We start from the raw sequence: 16,334 nt of genomic DNA, 5'->3' as shown, positions 1-16,334 counted from the left end.
ACACTGCATCTCTCGAGCTGTGCGACTATCCTGTGCCCTGACTGGTCCTCTGGTCAGGTGACAGCCAGGCTCACTGATCTTGTTAACCCCTTACAGTCAAAAGAGATATAAAGTACTTCTGTTCTATTAACTCCTACTATCTGTTTATGACACCCCGTAACCCTGACAAGGCTGGGCCCAGGATCCCTGGGGGCCTGAAACCCCACTCCCTAACAGGGGTTAGGATGTCCCCACTCCAGGGTCCTGTCTCCACACTGGCCACTTCCCAGACCCCCTGATCAGTGCATTAAATTCAATCCAAATACAATTATTAAACAGCAACTGTAAGAAATATAAGAGGAAAAAAAAGGTTAAAGGAATAGGAATCCCACCCTGTGGGCATGGGGACACCACAACCAGCCATCTCTGGGATGTAAGGAAAGTTCACCGCCTGTTCCCCCCACATCCCAGGCCTCCCTCCCAGCCCTGGCTGTGCTGTGGTGACACCAAGGTCAGACCCTGCTCTGGCAGTGCCCATCCGCCCTCAGTTTCCAGGGGACAGGGTCCTTCTCCCCAGCATCAGGCCCCCGCCCCGTCAGGCCCAGGTCCCCTCTTTGAGTCCAGTCTGTAAGGTCTCATGTCTGGTGACATCTCCCTGCTCTGGGCCTCTGCTGCTCATAGCGCTTGGCTGCGGGGTTACAGGTGGCAGGGCTGGTGCCCACTGCCCCAGCTCTGGCCCCCAGCTCCCCCTGCACCTCGTATCTGACTCCCCATCGGCGCGGCTGGTCTGCACCACACCTGCCCAGCCCCTGACTCCCCCTCTTCTGGTTCTGGCTGCTGCTCTTCCCTTAGCTCTGCCCTGCCCCAGCTCACACAGAGGACAGGACCTTGGGCTCCTGATTCCCTCATTGGCCTGCAGCCCTGTCAGTCAGGCTGACCTGTAGCATTGCCCACTCCCCCTTGGTCTCGGGGACTGTCAGTTGCAGGATCCTGACTCCTCTTCCGCCCTTCCCCTTCATTTGGTATCGGGCAAGGGCCAACAAAAAAATAAAAAACACCCCACTACAGTTCAGTGAGTGGCCAAGAGCCCCCTGCTTCTGCCGGCCACACCTATGTGTTGTCTCGCTCAGACAATTCAGCAAAAGGGTTCCCCAGAAAAGCCTCCAAATAAAATCAGACAATGGGCCGGCTCCCCTTCCCCACTACCCCTTGGTGTTCCAGGCAGAAGAAGCACAAACAGAATCCCCCATGTGCAGGGGTGGCTGGACCCCAAGGGAATGCAGGAACCCCATAAACTACCTGTGCCTAAAGCTAAAGGAAACCGTTAGTGGTTGCAGTGCATCCAACACCCAATGGCAATCTCCCTTGTCCTCTGGCAGCATCGTGGTGCGGCCAATCCGGGGACGTACCTTATGCAGCATGTGCTGTTGCACCTTCCTTCCTGGACCTGGAGCCCCTGGTGGGTCAGGGAACCAATTTTTGCTGCTGGAACAAAATCAGGGGAAAACTCTTCTGGACTTTGCTTCAGGGACTGGAACAAGGAGAAGGGATGGACTTTTCTGTAATGATTACAGAGGTTTCCGTTTTAGTGAGGCGTGGGTCAGGTTTCCTGGGGAAGAACAGGATTCGTCCCTCCCAGTCTGGGAACAGTTCCTAGATTAACCCTGTTCTCTCTGCACAGCTGCAGAGTGAATCATTCCTTCCTCAGCCATTGCAGGTCCTCTTCTCTTCTCCCCAGGGTAGCCTGGGAGCCCCTTCCTCAGCCCTCTGCCAAGCAGAGCAAATATCTGAAACCCTGAACTCTCTGTCCCCAACCCCTGCCTGCTGCACACAGCGACACATGGGAAATTGTTCCCCTTCCGAGATGTCTCCCCCTTTTGGAGATATGCTGAGATCAGGCACTGGGCTGATTCTCCACCATGTTGTGTTGTCATTTACACCAGTGCAAAAAGGGTCTAGAATGCTGCCATTCTGGGTCGGTGGAGTTGTACACCCACTTTGCACTGGTGTGAATGAGTTTGAAAGGTGCAGCCAACAGAGAATCTTTTATTGTACACAGACCTGTCTATGGGGGGATGAAGGGGCAGGTGACCCGGGCCCCACTGCTTTGAAAGGGCTCGGGGCTCCCAGTCACTGCCACTGCTACAATGGTAACAGCCAGAGACCCGGGCCCTTTTAATTGCTACCAGAGCCCTGGGCGGTGCACGCCTGGCAGCGCTGAAGGGTCTATTGGGGGAGGCTAGCCCCCAGCCCTGCCCCTTCAGGGGTACGGAGACAGCCCCCCCAACCTCGCTGAGGTATAACAAACAAAATAATGAGATCCCCATAATGAGTTTACAAAGTCTGCAAACGTGGGTGCGTGCGTGGGTGGGTGAGGGAAGGGAAGACTTTTCCAAATTAAAAAAAAATCCAACTTTTCAACTGGAAAAGGTGAAAAGGAGTTTTAATTCTTTAGAAAAATACATATTTTGGGGTGTGACACAGGGTGCCCGGGGCAGGGCACATGGAAAATGCCCAGGGTCGGGTGGACTGCAGAAAAGAAGAGCAGCTTCTCCCAAAGCTGGTGGTTTGCACTGTCGTTACATTCACTGGCCAGTCACACACGGGGAAAATAACAGAAACTGAACAGGGTTCATCTAGGATCTGTTCCCAGAATGGGAGGGGTGAATCCTGTTCCGCCCCAGAATTCAAGCAACCTCTCCCTGCTCAGCCCTGACTCGCGCCTCACCAAAACAGGAAATTACTTAATCAGTACAGAACAGTCCCTTCTTGTTTCGCCCCCTGAAGCAAAATCCTGGCGATTTTTCTCCTAACGGTGGAATTTGTTCCAGCAGCAAAGAGTGATTCCCTGACCCCACCCATCAGGGGCACCTGGACCATAAAGGACAGTTCCTCAGCACACACTGTGTAAGGTACGTCCCCAGATCGGCTGCCCCACGATCCTGCCACAGGACAGGGGAACTTGCTGTTGGGGGTTGGACACATTTGACCCACTAACCCCTTCCTTTAGCTTTAGGCACAGGCAGCTTTGGGGGCCCCCTGGGGACCGGCCACCACCACATATGCGGGCACCTGTTTGTGCTTCCCCTGCCTGGAGCAAGGGGGCAGTGGGGGAGGGGAGCCGGGCCATTGTTTGATTGTATGGGGAGGCTTTTCTGGGGAGCCCTTGTGTTGAATTGTCTGAGCGACCCAACACACGGGCGTGGCCAGCAGAGGGATATAACTGTGGGAAATGGGAGGTTTCCCTACTCTCGCTGACTTCATTTTACATTTTTTCACCTGGGACAAGGTGACAAAGGAAGAAAATGATGCTAAATGCCAGGGGGCCGATGGTGGGAAGAGAGGTCCTGTCCCCTAGCTGCTGAGGGCGTGTGACACCGCCAGAGGAGGGTCGAACCACAGTGACACTGCAACTCGTGCAGGGCATGGGAGACAGGCCTGGGACCTGTGAGGAGGAGATAGTGAACTTATCTCATGTGCCAAAGCCAGTGGGTCGTGGTGTCCCCATGCCTGAGAAGTTATCTGTAGATTATTTGACTTCTTACAATTTGTAACCAAAGATCCTTTTCTTACAATTTGGTGGGTTTATGTGCGCACTAATAGGAGATATCTCTATACGTTTACTGTGTGCAGGTTAATAAATTGTCTCTGGGCACCAAGTACTGATCATGGCTGGAATTGTGTTTCTTTCCCCAGGAAAATGGCAGGTACAAGAAGTTTCTGGGCAGATTTATTTTTAGAATGGGTAAATAACCTTAATGGTCTGTCCCATGAGGAATATGAAGAATTCCAGGCTGCTGTCTGTGCAGGAAACCTTGCTGAAGCCATCGCGGTGGTGAGGAAATCTGATGCCTTGTTAAAAAATACCAAGCTTGACGTTGCCATCACCGGAGAGCAGGGCTCTGGCAAGTCATCTTTCATCAACGCCATCAGAAGCCTAGCTGACGATGATGAAGGTGCAGCTGAGACCGAGGTGATAGAATCAGTAAAGGAGGCAACTCCTTATCCACATCCCAAGCACCCAAATGTCATGATGTGGGACCTGCCTGGGATCGGGACACCAAATTATCCAACAAACACATATGTGAAAAAGGTGAATTTTGCTCACTATGATTTCTTCATCATTATCACAGCAGGACGGTTCCGAGAGTCGGATGCCAGCCTGGCCCAGGAGATACAGAGGATGGGGAAGAAGTTTTACTTTGTCCGCTCCAAGGTGGACGTGGACCTGCGCAGTGAAAGAAAAGGAAAAACGAAGGTCGAGGAGGAGACAGTCCTGCAGACTATCAGAAATGACTGCATCAGGAACCTGCAAGAAGCAGGCATCCTTTCCCCACAGGTTTTTCTGGTGTCGAGATGGGACTTTGAAAAGTACGATGCTCCCCAACTTCAGGAGACCTTTTCGAATGAACTTGATACTCACAGGAGACATGCCATCTTTCATGTCCTGCTCAGCACTTCTGAACAACCCTTAAACAGGAAGAAAGAGGCCGTGGAGCAGCAGATCTGGAAGCAAGCCTTTAACTCAGGCATTATCGCTGCTATTCCTCTCCCATTTCTCTCTGTTTGGTGGGATGTTGGCATCTTGGTGGATACCGTGACTAAGTTCTGTGAGAGCTTTGGCCTGGACGACTATTCCCTCAGAGCCCTTGAAAAGCCCATGGGCAAGTCTGGTGAGCTGAAGGCTGAGATACAATTCCCGCTGGCCAAAGATAGATCAAGAGGTGAGGTTTTCAAGCTTCTGAAAGAGGCTACAGGGCAGGTTATGATGCTAGCTAAGTATTTCACCAGCATGGTCCCAGGGATTGGTACTGTGATTGCAGCAGTGACGTCTTACAGAGTCACAGGCAGATTGCTGCGTACGTTTGTGGCTCACGTTGCAGAAGATGCTCAAAGAGTCCTGAAAAGGGCTTTGGAGGGAGCTGAGAAAAGAGATTAACAATAGCCACAAAAGAGCAATGTACCTGATACCTCATGGCAGCTGGAGATCAGAGCCAGTCGAGGGGGAGGTGACATTTCCCTTCATTCTCAAATACAGTGCAAAAAAGAAACCGTCAAAAAAAAGATCTCCAGACTTTGGTGTATTTTAAAAACAAATATTCTTTCCTAAAGTAGGGAAATGGGTAAAATTGAGGTAAAGGTCTCTGATCCCACAATATCTGTTAAACACGCCGAAGGAAAAGTGTAGGGAGACTCTCAGAACAAATACCGTGTAATGAAACTTTGCTCTATGTTATTTAGTAATGATGAGTTTGCCTTGATGGTCTGTTTTGCTAAGCAATACCACAGCAAGGCCTACTGAAAAATTTACTGGCTGGGGTAGACAGGCCAAATTTCTGACCTTGCTAGATACGAGGGTGCTTGCAGAGTCTGGGAAAAATGCTTGCAGACACTTTGTGAAGCAACTTGTACCTTTTTGAAGCTTATCAAGAAATAACAGTTGCTCTTTGTTTTTCTCTTCTATGCTGGGAAAGTATAACTGGGAAGGTACAGTGATGACGCAACAGAGCAGCTAATAAAACACAGTTTGAATCTGCAGAAGGGGGGCTGGTTCTGTGTGGAAAATGGACTTGTTCTTTGTTGATGTGTGCTTGCATTAATAAAGAACTTGGGATTTGGACCTTGCTGGGTTCTTTGTCTTTTGCGGTCAGACAACCAACCTGAAAAGTCTGGGCTAGAGATAACCTCGACAGTAATAATACCTGACACAAGTTTTAAGACATACTCCAGTTTTCATTATTTAAGCTGCTGGGGCCATACCCTCATATGGTGAAAAGTTAGTGTAAATTTCATAGAGTCATAGATTCCAAGGTCAAAAGGGACCATTGTGATGACCAAGCCTGATCTTCTGCAGAACACAGGCCAGAGAGCTGCCTCATGACAATTCCTAGAGCAAATCTCTTAGAGAAACATCCAGTCTTGATTTTAAAATTCCCAGAGCTGCAGAATCCGCCACAACCCTTGATTACTTATTCCAATGGTTAATCACCCTCACCGTTAAAATATTTTGTCTATTTCCAGCTGGATTGAAGTCAAGATCTGGCCTTTTACTTTTTGCAGCGCACTGAGTCACTTTCTTTCTTAGGCTCTCATGCGCCAGCATAAGGTGGTGATGTTTGGATACCAGCAAAGCAGGGAAATCTTGAAATCCAAATCAAACTCTTTGCCCTGAATAACGTGCTTCACACAATCTCATGAACCCATTTCTGTAGGGATTAGGGTTTGAAATTTTTGCAAAATGAACCACATCTAAATTTCAGGCCTGAAGTGACTGAAACTCCATCGATGTTTAAGGCCAGAAGGGACCGGAACGTTTAACCTTTCCTATGAATAAAGAGAACAGTGCAGAGCTCGCACTAAATTTGGCCCTGACTTACAGTGAAGTCAAAGGGATTTCCAGAGTGTACGTGAGCACAAACCAAAATCTGGACCTAAGCCTCTAGGCCACCAATATAATAGTCCAGGGAAGCTATCAGAGCAGAGCGACCCCAGAGGCAGCTCCTGTGATTGGAGCTGTAGTTACTTGCTTGTTTTCTCACGCTGAGTTTCGGTTTTTCTGGGTGTCCAGGAATCACTATCATGGCTCAGACTAACCTGAGTGCATGGATTGTAATCACATTGTGTTGGGCTCAGAGGATGATTGGCCCATGTCACCACCACGACACTACTGACGTGCACCATATTTCATAGTCCATAACCAGTGTCTGTCCTGGGGCTGCTCTGCGCTGGGAGGTTACACAGCGTTAGAACACGTGGTGACCAAACACTCAGGCCCTGATTCCCATTGCCATTAAGGGCACTTTACGCTGATCTGGCAGTGGGAAGAGGCCAAAGCCTTAGCTGAAATGAGTAGCAGGCCTGGAAACATTTAGCAGAGTGTTAGCTGGATGTGGGTAACCAACATGATATTGAGGTAATTGTGTTGAGTTAGCATGATATTAAAGACGTGTTGTGTGAACACATAGCCATTTCCATTGATTTTACTTTTGCATTTAAGTATAATATTTTCAATCTACTAAAGTGTACTTCCAGAACCACCTGGGGTGTGGATTGGAAACCAATGGTAATGCCTCACAGAGGAGTAATAAGGCCAATCTTTAAGTGCAAATGTCAAACATTTAGTTCAGCTTCAAAAGTGAATGTAAGGAAATAAGACTCAGTCCAAGCGCAGGCATTATGGATCGTATGTGATGTGATGTCTTCGTCACGACCCCTTTTCAGTAATGCAGAGACCTGCTGGTAAAATGCCTGCAACATTGAGAATGAAATGACTGGGCTTGATCTTTTGGGTAAAAGTCATTGGAAGCTGGGAAGAGAGAAAACACTAAACAAATAACGAAGAATGCCAGGAACTCAGTGGACAACATTGGGTGGGGGTGAGGGATTCAAAATGTGTCATGTTAATATGATTAACGTATGGAGAAAGGAACTAAGAGAGAAGAAATTAGCATGTATAGCCATAGGAAAATGTGTTATAGGTGGAAAGGCATCCCCCTCCCCCAACATAAATGGGGAACTAGACAATGAAATTGAAAGAGGAAAGGGGAGCTCAATGTTTTAAATATAGCAAATTGATATATTTGTGATAAATGGGGCAAACATTGCCAAATAATATGGATGGGTCTAAAGATGCAAAAACTAAGAGAACAGGGACAGCATTCTGCATCCGTGCATTTGGAATAGAGAAATCCATTAGAATCTGAAATTTTTGTAGCAGATCTGACAACTGAAATAGCAGGGAAAATGTTGGTGTTCTATTGGATAGTGGAAGTGTGACCTACCTCTGTGGTAATCTTCTCCGATTCACTACCAGGACTACTGGGAATCAAAATTGGAAACAAAAACGATCTAATTAATGAAATAAACATTGGAGCAGAGCATAGATCCCATCCCATGCTGGGATAGCAGGACATGAGGTGGAAGACAAAGTAGCAAAAATGCTGTAAAAATTGGGGAAAAAGGCATAGATATCATATCCCTCTAAGCCAACAGGAATTAAAAAATCTCATTAAAAATCAGCTCAGACAGAGGTGGCAGGAAATATGGATACAAGAAACAAGGGGGAAATGATTTTGTGAAATATGCCCTAGAACTGAAAATGACGCCCTGGAAGAACCTGGGAGAAAGAGTGAGGTCGCTCTACTCCGAATACTTACTGGACACTGTGGCTTAACCAGTAACTTGGCTTTAATTAAGAAATGCAGAGATGGGCTGTGAGAGACAGGCCGGGCCAAAGAAATGGCTGATCACTGTCAAGTATTAATCCTCAATTTGAACATTAGAGTTCAAATATAAGGTACTCGCATGAAGTTCTCTAAGCTTAATCTCCATCTTAGGTCTGATAGGCTGCCACCAGATCAGGAATTGATGGGGCCTGATCCCCCCTTTCCTCTCTCTGGTGTCCCCAACCCTTTCTGGTTGGAACCACAGGTTCCATCTTGGATGCTAAAACGGGGAGAAAACCCTTCCCTCCTTCCCAGGCTTGCTCTTGGTCTAGCCTGCGAGTATCAAGAACCGGTTTCTCTGCTTCCCAAGAGATAATCGTTCTCTACCCTCAGGACAATTGAGATGCAAATACCAACAGCTGTGTTTGCCTTCCCCGTGCCTGCCTTCCGTGGGGAGACAGGTACCTGATACAGAGGTTTCACTTTCTCTGCCTTACTAGAAAAAGAACTTCCACAATTTTGAAAAAAAGAAAGCTTTATTAAAAAAGACAATAGAGACTAATAACTGCATAAACATTTATACAGGCTCCTACTTAAAAAATCTGATACCAGCTGATTTAAAAATAGCCAATTTAAATAGCACAGCAATCACACACAGTAAGTACAAGCAAAGCATATCATAGCCGATTTTACTTGTTCCGTTTGTACTCACTGCCTTAGTAGAATGAGAAGAAGATTGGAATCAGCAGGAAGCTTGTCCCTCACCGTCGAGGAAAACAACAAAGACCCAGCAATCCACATCTGTAATACAACCCAAAGCTCCTCACAGCCGAATTGCTTTGGGTTCCTTTGTACTCACAGACTTTGGTATAATATTAGATAAGAAGAGTTAGGAGGAAACCTTGTTTACTCACAGCCAGAAAACAAAAGACCCCGAGTATACAAATTCCCGCCCTGACTTTAACAATCAGTTCTCTGATTGGTCTCTGGTCAGGTGTTTGGTTACCTTTCCAGGTAAAAGAAACTTAGCCTTACCTACCTATCTACTTATACAATCAATCCTCTGGAGTGCAGGGTCACATGGAGAGGGGGATTTTGTGTGACAAGCTCAGGCACCTAAAATACCTGCTAAGAGCATCAGGACAATGCGGCACCATTCACAAAGCAATATTACAAATTTTAAAAATACGGATGGGAATAACATTGGCTGAACAGAGACAGGTTCCAGGATTGGCACACGGAAAGTACAGAGCAGGCCTGGGTTCCCTACTGGGTTCCCCTTTCTTTTTTTGAATACGTTCCCTCCCTTGCATTCCATGAGTTCCCTGTGGAACTTGGTTCCTTGATGTCTATTCTGCCTAGGAACAGAGAAAGAGAGCGCGAGCGAGCGAGAGCTCACTCTTTGGTGCCTGTGCAGCCAAAGCAGTGGGCCAGTGCAGGGCTGTCAGTAGGGTGACCAGACAGGAATTGAAATTGGGATAGAGGGTGGGGTAATAGGCTTCTATATAAGAAAAAGCCTCAAATTTCGGAACTGTCCCTATAAAATCGGGACATCTGGTCGCCCTAGCTGTCAGGTCGCCGTCAGTTCATGCTCACGGCTCAGAGACAGCTGCTGTCCATCCCACCACTTCAGAGGCAGACTGGGTCCTGGAATAGCACTACCACACACATGCCTGTCCTCAGGCGCACATCGCACTCACTCTGCCCGACTGGGGTAGTTTACTTAACCTCTGGAGGAAGGACAGAAAGATAGAGAAAATTACCTTGTGAAGGGATCTAGTCAGCCACCTCAGAGCCTGGAGGAACTGGAGCTTAGCTGTACTGGTATTGAGATGTCCGGAGCTTGAAGGGTGATTGTGAAACCTCCCTCCTTCCTTCTCTTCTCTCCTCTTTATTCCTGCTGCTATCGTCTCTTTGTTCAGGACTTGGTAACTTTTCCAAACTTATTATCTTTGTTATTAAGGTGCTAGTAATAATGTTCTCTGTTTATGTTATTTACCTGTCAGTTTGATTTTAAATACACCCAGTGACACTAGGGAAGCGTTCAAGCCTGTAAAAAGGGTGGGATTTGGGCTAAGTTCATTTCTCCCCTGAATGTTTAAATTTTTAAGTGGCCTGTCTGTAACATTTCTAGCCGTGAGCAGGGCGTGGCTCTAGCTTTTTCCACCCGAAGCACAGCAATCAGGCAGCCTGTGGCAGCTTGCCTGCAGCAGGTCCGCGGTCCCGCGGCTTCGGTATAATCCCGCTGAATTGCGCCGATCCACAGGACCGTGGACTCCGCAAGCAAGACACCGAAGGCAGCCTGACTGCCGCTCTTGCAGGGAGACAGGGTCCCTGCAGCTTGGTGCCAAGCCGCGCTTGAAGCACTGATGCCTGCAGCCATGCTGCCACTGAGGCAGGTTGGGGAAAAACCCTGAATAAGCACGTACAGACCACAGAGCCCAGAGACAGACAGACCTGCTGTAAGATCTTGAACTAACGCTGAGTTCAACTCTCTGTTACACCGAAGGGGGATAAAATGTCACCTGGTCAGGCGGTGTGTGGGAAGAGTGATGGAGCAAACTTTGGTGGCCATCGTTGATGGCAAGACAGTGCTATGCCAAGGGACTTCCTGTGGTGAGTGGAACCACTTTTCAGGCTCGGCAGGGGCTATTTTGTGGAAATTCCTGATGGGCAATTGTGGGGGGCTCCTGAGGTGGATATTGAGGTAGTACAAAGGGATCGAGGGGGCTCCTGAAGGGGAAATCCCAGTTTTCTGGCATCTGTAGCACGATGAATTGTCTAGGTAGTCTAGGTGATGAAATGGATATTGTCGTGAGCGACAGCTCCAGCGCAAGGCTGCAAACCCTGATGCAGGCTACCGTGTGCACGGCATAGTGCTGGAGAACAGACACCCCTTCTGAGACTTGGGCAAACCCTCGTGTCTCTGGACTCCCTGGTGGCCATGCAGGTACCCCACTGCAGGAGGAAGAGGATGCAGCGCGGAGACACCGTCTCAACCCAATAAGTCCCTTGTATGCGTTAAAATTCTCTGCTGGGCTCCATGGGAACGTATCTCCAGGTGGTATATGCAGTGCCATTATTGTTTGTGAAATGAAGGATGTGTCTGCATTCAAGTGTAGAAGCACCCATTCTCTCCATGCTACATTTCTCCTCTGCCTCTATTTTCCTCTTTCCTACCCACTGCAAAGGTCCTTCCAATTCACCCAGCCCAATACCATTCCCTGCTTGTAAATCAGGCTCCCTGCCTTCTTCCCAGCCCATCATCACACCCACCACTGAATCCTCTTTAAATAAGGCCCTTTTCTTTGCCTTTCCTTTTGTGTCTCCATCCCCGAAACTCATATGTAATGTACCCCATGTTGTTGGTAAATAGGCCATTTCCAAGCCTGGCAGAAATGCCCAGTGCATGGAGCATCCCCTGTCGAGCAGTCCCAGCTTCTGGCAATCAGCACATTACGGTTTAACTCCAGCAGCCCCCGCTGACAAAAACACCTCTGATTCTCTCTCCTGCTGGGAAATAATGCTAATAGAAATGAGACTCTCCTGTTGGGGGTGGTTTTCTGGGTTCAATAAAAGACCGGGAATCAGAGCTCCTGCGTTCTTTTCTGAGGCCTGGGAATGATGTAGGGTCTGGTGGGTTCCAGCAGGGAGGGCTGGGAGTTCGGTCCCCTGGTTTCTATTCCTGTCTCTCGGTCACAGCTGGTGTACTGGAATGGAGGGCATGGCCCTCCCACTTTTTTCCGGCCGCAAGGGTGAGCAATGGGGGAGAGGGGATGGACAGGAGGGAGTGAGAGGCAGAGTCTTGGGGAAAGAGACGGTGTGTGGGCAGAGTTCATGGAGAAGAGGTGGCACTGGGGCGTGGTCTTGCAGGGTGGATGTCCTGCGGGGAATGGGCTGCCTATGGGGCAGGGCCACAGGGGAGGAAAAGCACGGGGGGCAGGGCCACAGTTCGGGTGGTAGTGGCCCTCCCACTTTTAGAGAGCTTCTGTGCCGGAGGGGCCTCAGGGCTGGGGTAAGAGGGTCGATGTGCAGGAGGGGGTGTGGGCATGGGAGGGGGCTGAGGGCTGGGGATTGGGGTTAAGGTTCTGGCTCTGGGAGGGAGTTAGGATGCAGGAGGGGGCTCAATGTGAGGCAGGGTATTGAGATGCAGGGCAGGATTTGGGGTATGGGCTCTGGGAGGGGGCTCAGGGCTAGGGAAGGGGGTCGGGGTACAGGAGGTGGCTTGGGGTGTGGGAGGGTTTCAGGGGTGTGGGATCCAGTCGGGTGGGGCTTACATCAGGCAGCTCCCAGTTGGCGGTGCAGCAGGGCTAAGGCAGGCTCCTTGCCTACCCTGGCCCCATACACTTCCAGAAGCGCTCTGCATATCCCTGCAACCCCTGGGGGGAGAAGTGGGCTCTGTGTGCTGCCCCTGCCTGCAGGCTTCACCCACACAGCTCTCACTGGACATGGGTCTCAGCCAATTGGAGCTGTGGAGTCGGAGCTCGGGGCGGGATCAGCACACCGAGACCCCCGTCCCGTCCCAGGGGCCGCAGGGACGTGCTGGCCGCTTCCAGAAGTAGCGTGGAGCCAGGGCAGGCAGAGAACCTGCCTTAGCACTGCTGCGCCATTGGACTTTCAGCGGCCAAGAATCTCCCGGGTTGGCTTCAGGAGCCTCCGGGAGATAGAGCCTGGTTCCGGGAGTCTATCAGCAAATAGGGGAGGGTTGGCAACTCTAACCCCCACCCCTACTGCCCCGATGCCTCCCCAGGGAAGTGAAGCACAAAGAGAAGCTTCCATGTGGTTAGTGGTTCATTAGTGGTTCAAGCACATCCAGCCCCCAAGAGCAAGTTCCCCTTTTCTCTGGCAGCATCGTGGTGCAACCAGTCTAGGGACATCCCTTATGTAGCCTGTGCTGATGCACCATCCTGTGTCGTTCTCTTTGCTGCTGGAAAAAAATCAGTTGCTGTGGGAAAACTGTCCTGGACTTTGCTTCGGGGGTGGAAATGAAGAGAAAGGTCTGACTTATCTAATGATTAAAGAGTTTCCTATTTTAGCAAGGCGGGGATCAGGGCTGGGCAAGGAACAGTTTCTTGTAGCCAGGGGTGGAACAGGATTTGTCCCTCCCATTTTGGGAACAGATCCTCAATTAACCCTGTTCAGTTTTTCTGTTATTTTCCCCGTTCTCTCTCCACAGCTGCAGAGTGAATCATTCCATCCTCAACCATTGCAGGCCCTATTCTCTTCTCCCCAGGGCAGCCCAGTAACCCCTTCCCCAGCCCTTTGCAAGTAGAGCATATACCTGAAACCCCAAACCGTCAGCTCCTAACTCCTGCCTGGTGCACAGAGAGACACATGAGAAATTGTTCCCCTTCCAAGCTGTCTCCCCCTTTTGGAAATATGCTGAGATCAGGCACTGGGCTGATTCTCCACCATGTTGTGTTGTCATTTACACCAGTGTAACCCTTCTGCCCCTCTCAGTTGGCAGCAACAAGGGCCGGGTTCAGTATCCAGGGGTTCCGTTTCAATAACACAAGGCATAACCGACTCGAGCCCCCACCCAGTGACCTGGGACACTTACATACCACACCCTCCTGGGCGCCTCTAGGAGGCAATACTTCCCCTCTCGCAAGCACGGAGTTGGAGTTGTAGCGAAATCTTTTTGATTAAGGAAGGAAACAATGCGGCATCCCATTGGAGAACACCACAAACAGAGTTATACACAAACCATAACCAACCCCCAAGTACATTTGGCAATGTCCTTCCCCTTAGGGTTTTAAGTCCAATCACTCCAAATCCAACAACCCAAAAGTCTCTGGTCAATGCCACCAGAATTCAAGAGTCTACTGTAGAGGTCCCTCCCCCAGCCTGGGTGAAAGGGGCACCTTACGTGGTCAGGGCCAACTCGCCTGCACTCCGTGGGTTCTGCTTCCGCCTTCTCCCGAACTGCTCCGCCTTACCAGCCGCTCCACTCTGCTCCTCCGACCGTCCTCACAAACTGCTCCGCTCCACCAGCTGCCTCGTGAGCTGCTCCAGTTGTCCAGCAAACTGCTCGGCTCCGCTCGCTCTTGGGCTGCTCCACACGCCCCACAGCTACTCCGCTCTGCCAGCCGCTCCACTCCACCAGCTGTCCCGTGGTCCGCTCCAGCCATCCCCACAAACTGCTCCATTCCACCAGCTGCTCCGTTCACAGTATAGCTTCAGGCTCCCCACATATTAGCACAGTACTACAGTGCTCCCAGCTCAGTAATTTCAGCTCTTAGTGATCTCAGCCACAGTAGGGGAGCCCAGTGCTAGTGTACCATTAGCCCAAGTGAGTTCAGCTCAGCAACCTGTATCTAGAGTCTCAAGGGAATAAAGAATCAACTCTGACATTCCACAGTGAGAGAGGAGGGGGTGCAACTGGTGCTTCTAGCTCCACAAGGAGCCTGCACCATCAGGCACAAATACCTGTCCCCAACCTCTCTCTCCTCACAGGGTTTTGGAACCCATGTCCCTTGTCTAGCAAGTACCATCCAACTGAGGTTGATCATTTCTGTCACAACGCAGTCCCACAGCTCGGCATCGGGGATGGGGCAGGCATGCCTATGCAAATATTTGAGATTTCGCATTCCAGACATTCTTTCCACACTTCCCTACTGCACCACCAATGTCAGGGTACAGCTCATCCTGACTCTGCTTACACCAGTGCAAAATGGATCTAGAATGCTGCTGTTCTGGATCAATGGAGCTGTACACCTGCTTTGCACTGGTGTGAATGCGTTTGCCACATGCAGGCAACGAGAATCTTATTCGCTCAAAACAGCCTTGTCTGATTCACAGGGAGCTTTGTGACAGTCTCAGGACCCAGTTTGGATCCTGTGTCCTGGAAATAGCAGCAGGCTGAGCTGCCCCTTTCCCAGAAATGGGAGGAAGCCGGGAAGTGGGGCTGGCTCTGAGCACCAAACTGCAAACAAAATTTCTCCACCCCGTAACTCTTCCAAGGAAACACAACGCAATGGCCTGGCACATGGAGCTGTTTAGCTGGCAGCCGTCTGACATCAGCTCAAAGCTGGTCTTCCCTCCCCGCAGGTTGATCCAATACAAGGTATTAGCTCCATCACTGTGTCTTCATAAGTGGAGTGTGGCCCGGCTATTGTGGGGGAACTTTCCTGGCTTCTCCTCTGCCCTGGTGGAATAGGACAGTGCAGGATCTGAGTGCTCGCTCCTTCACCCGGAAGCCTCCTGCCCTCACAGGCTCCTTCCTCCCTCCTCAGCAGTAGATCCTCATAACCCCAACAAGGCTGGGCCTTGATCCCGGGGGGGAGGTTGAAACCCCAGTGTCTACTGGTCACTCAGGCAGGGGATGGGTGTCCCCACCCTGGAGTACTCCCTGCACACTGGGACACCTCCCTGGCCCTTGATCCCTGCGTGACGTTCACAACTCATTAAACACAACGTAAGCAAATAAGGAAGAAATAGAAAGGGTTAAAGAAACAAGTAACACCCCCTTTGGGCACGGGGACACCACGACCCACTGGCTTTGGCACATGAGATAAGTTCACTGTCTGTCCTTCACAGGTCCCAGGCCTTCTCCCATGCCCTGCACGAGCGCAGTGTCACTGCGGTTCGACCTCCTCTGGCGGTGTCACATGCCCTCAGAGCTAGGACGAGACCTATCTTTTCCCCCTCGGCCCCCTGGCATTTAGCATCATTTTCTTCCTTTGTCACCTTGTCCCAGGTGAAAAAATGTAAAATGAAGTCAGCGAGAGTAGGGAAACCTCCCATTTCCCACAGTTATATCCCTCTGCTGGCCACGCCCGTGTGTTGGGTCGCTCAGACAATTCAACACAAGGGCTCCCCAGAAAAGCCTCCCCATATAATCAGACAATGGGCCAGCTCCCCTCCCACACCACCCCCTTCATCCCCAAGGGGCCCACAAAGCTGCTTGTGCCTAAAGCTAAAGGAAGCTGTTAGCTTCAAGCATGTCCAACACCCAACAGCAAGCTCCCCTGTCCTCTGGCAGCATCGTGGGGCAGCTGATCTGGAGACGTATCTTATACAGCCTGTGCTGCTGATTCACCATCCTCCCTGGTCCTGGAGCCCCTGGTGGGTCGGGAGGGGGACGGGATCAATCTTTGGTGCTGGAACAAAATCAGCTGTTGGGGAAAAACTCCCCAGGACTTTGTTTCAGGGTTTGCCAGAAGCTGGGAATGAGTGACAGGGGATGGA

The 16,334-nt window shown here is 50.3% G+C and overlaps 3 protein-coding genes across 4 annotated transcripts in view; 1 reads left to right on the top strand and 2 right to left on the bottom strand.

Annotated features, from left to right (window-relative positions):
• The window catches only part of LOC116838201 (uncharacterized), a 49,249-nt gene extending 47,681 nt beyond the window's left edge, over positions 1-1,568 (bottom strand). For both annotated transcript variants that reach the window (XM_032803241.2, XM_075071186.1), the window contains exon 1: positions 1,389-1,568. The gene's annotated coding sequence lies outside the window, so the exon portion shown is untranslated. The remainder of the gene's footprint in view (positions 1-1,388) is intronic.
• Positions 1-16,334, bottom strand: part of LOC116838202 (interferon-inducible GTPase 5-like) — a 190,562-nt gene that overhangs the window by 137,445 nt on the left and 36,783 nt on the right. The window lies entirely within an intron of this gene.
• Positions 2,302-16,334, top strand: part of LOC116838262 (interferon-inducible GTPase 5-like) — a 59,053-nt gene continuing 45,020 nt past the window's right edge. The window contains 1 exon segment of the mRNA XM_075071204.1: positions 2,302-2,891. The gene's annotated coding sequence lies outside the window, so the exon portion shown is untranslated.

Source organism: Chelonoidis abingdonii, chromosome 11, assembly GCF_003597395.2.
Source record: "Chelonoidis abingdonii isolate Lonesome George chromosome 11, CheloAbing_2.0, whole genome shotgun sequence".
NCBI lineage: Eukaryota > Metazoa > Chordata > Testudines > Testudinidae > Chelonoidis > Chelonoidis abingdonii.
Note: the sequence above shows the minus strand (reverse complement) of the source record. Positions and strands in the feature narration are given on the sequence as shown.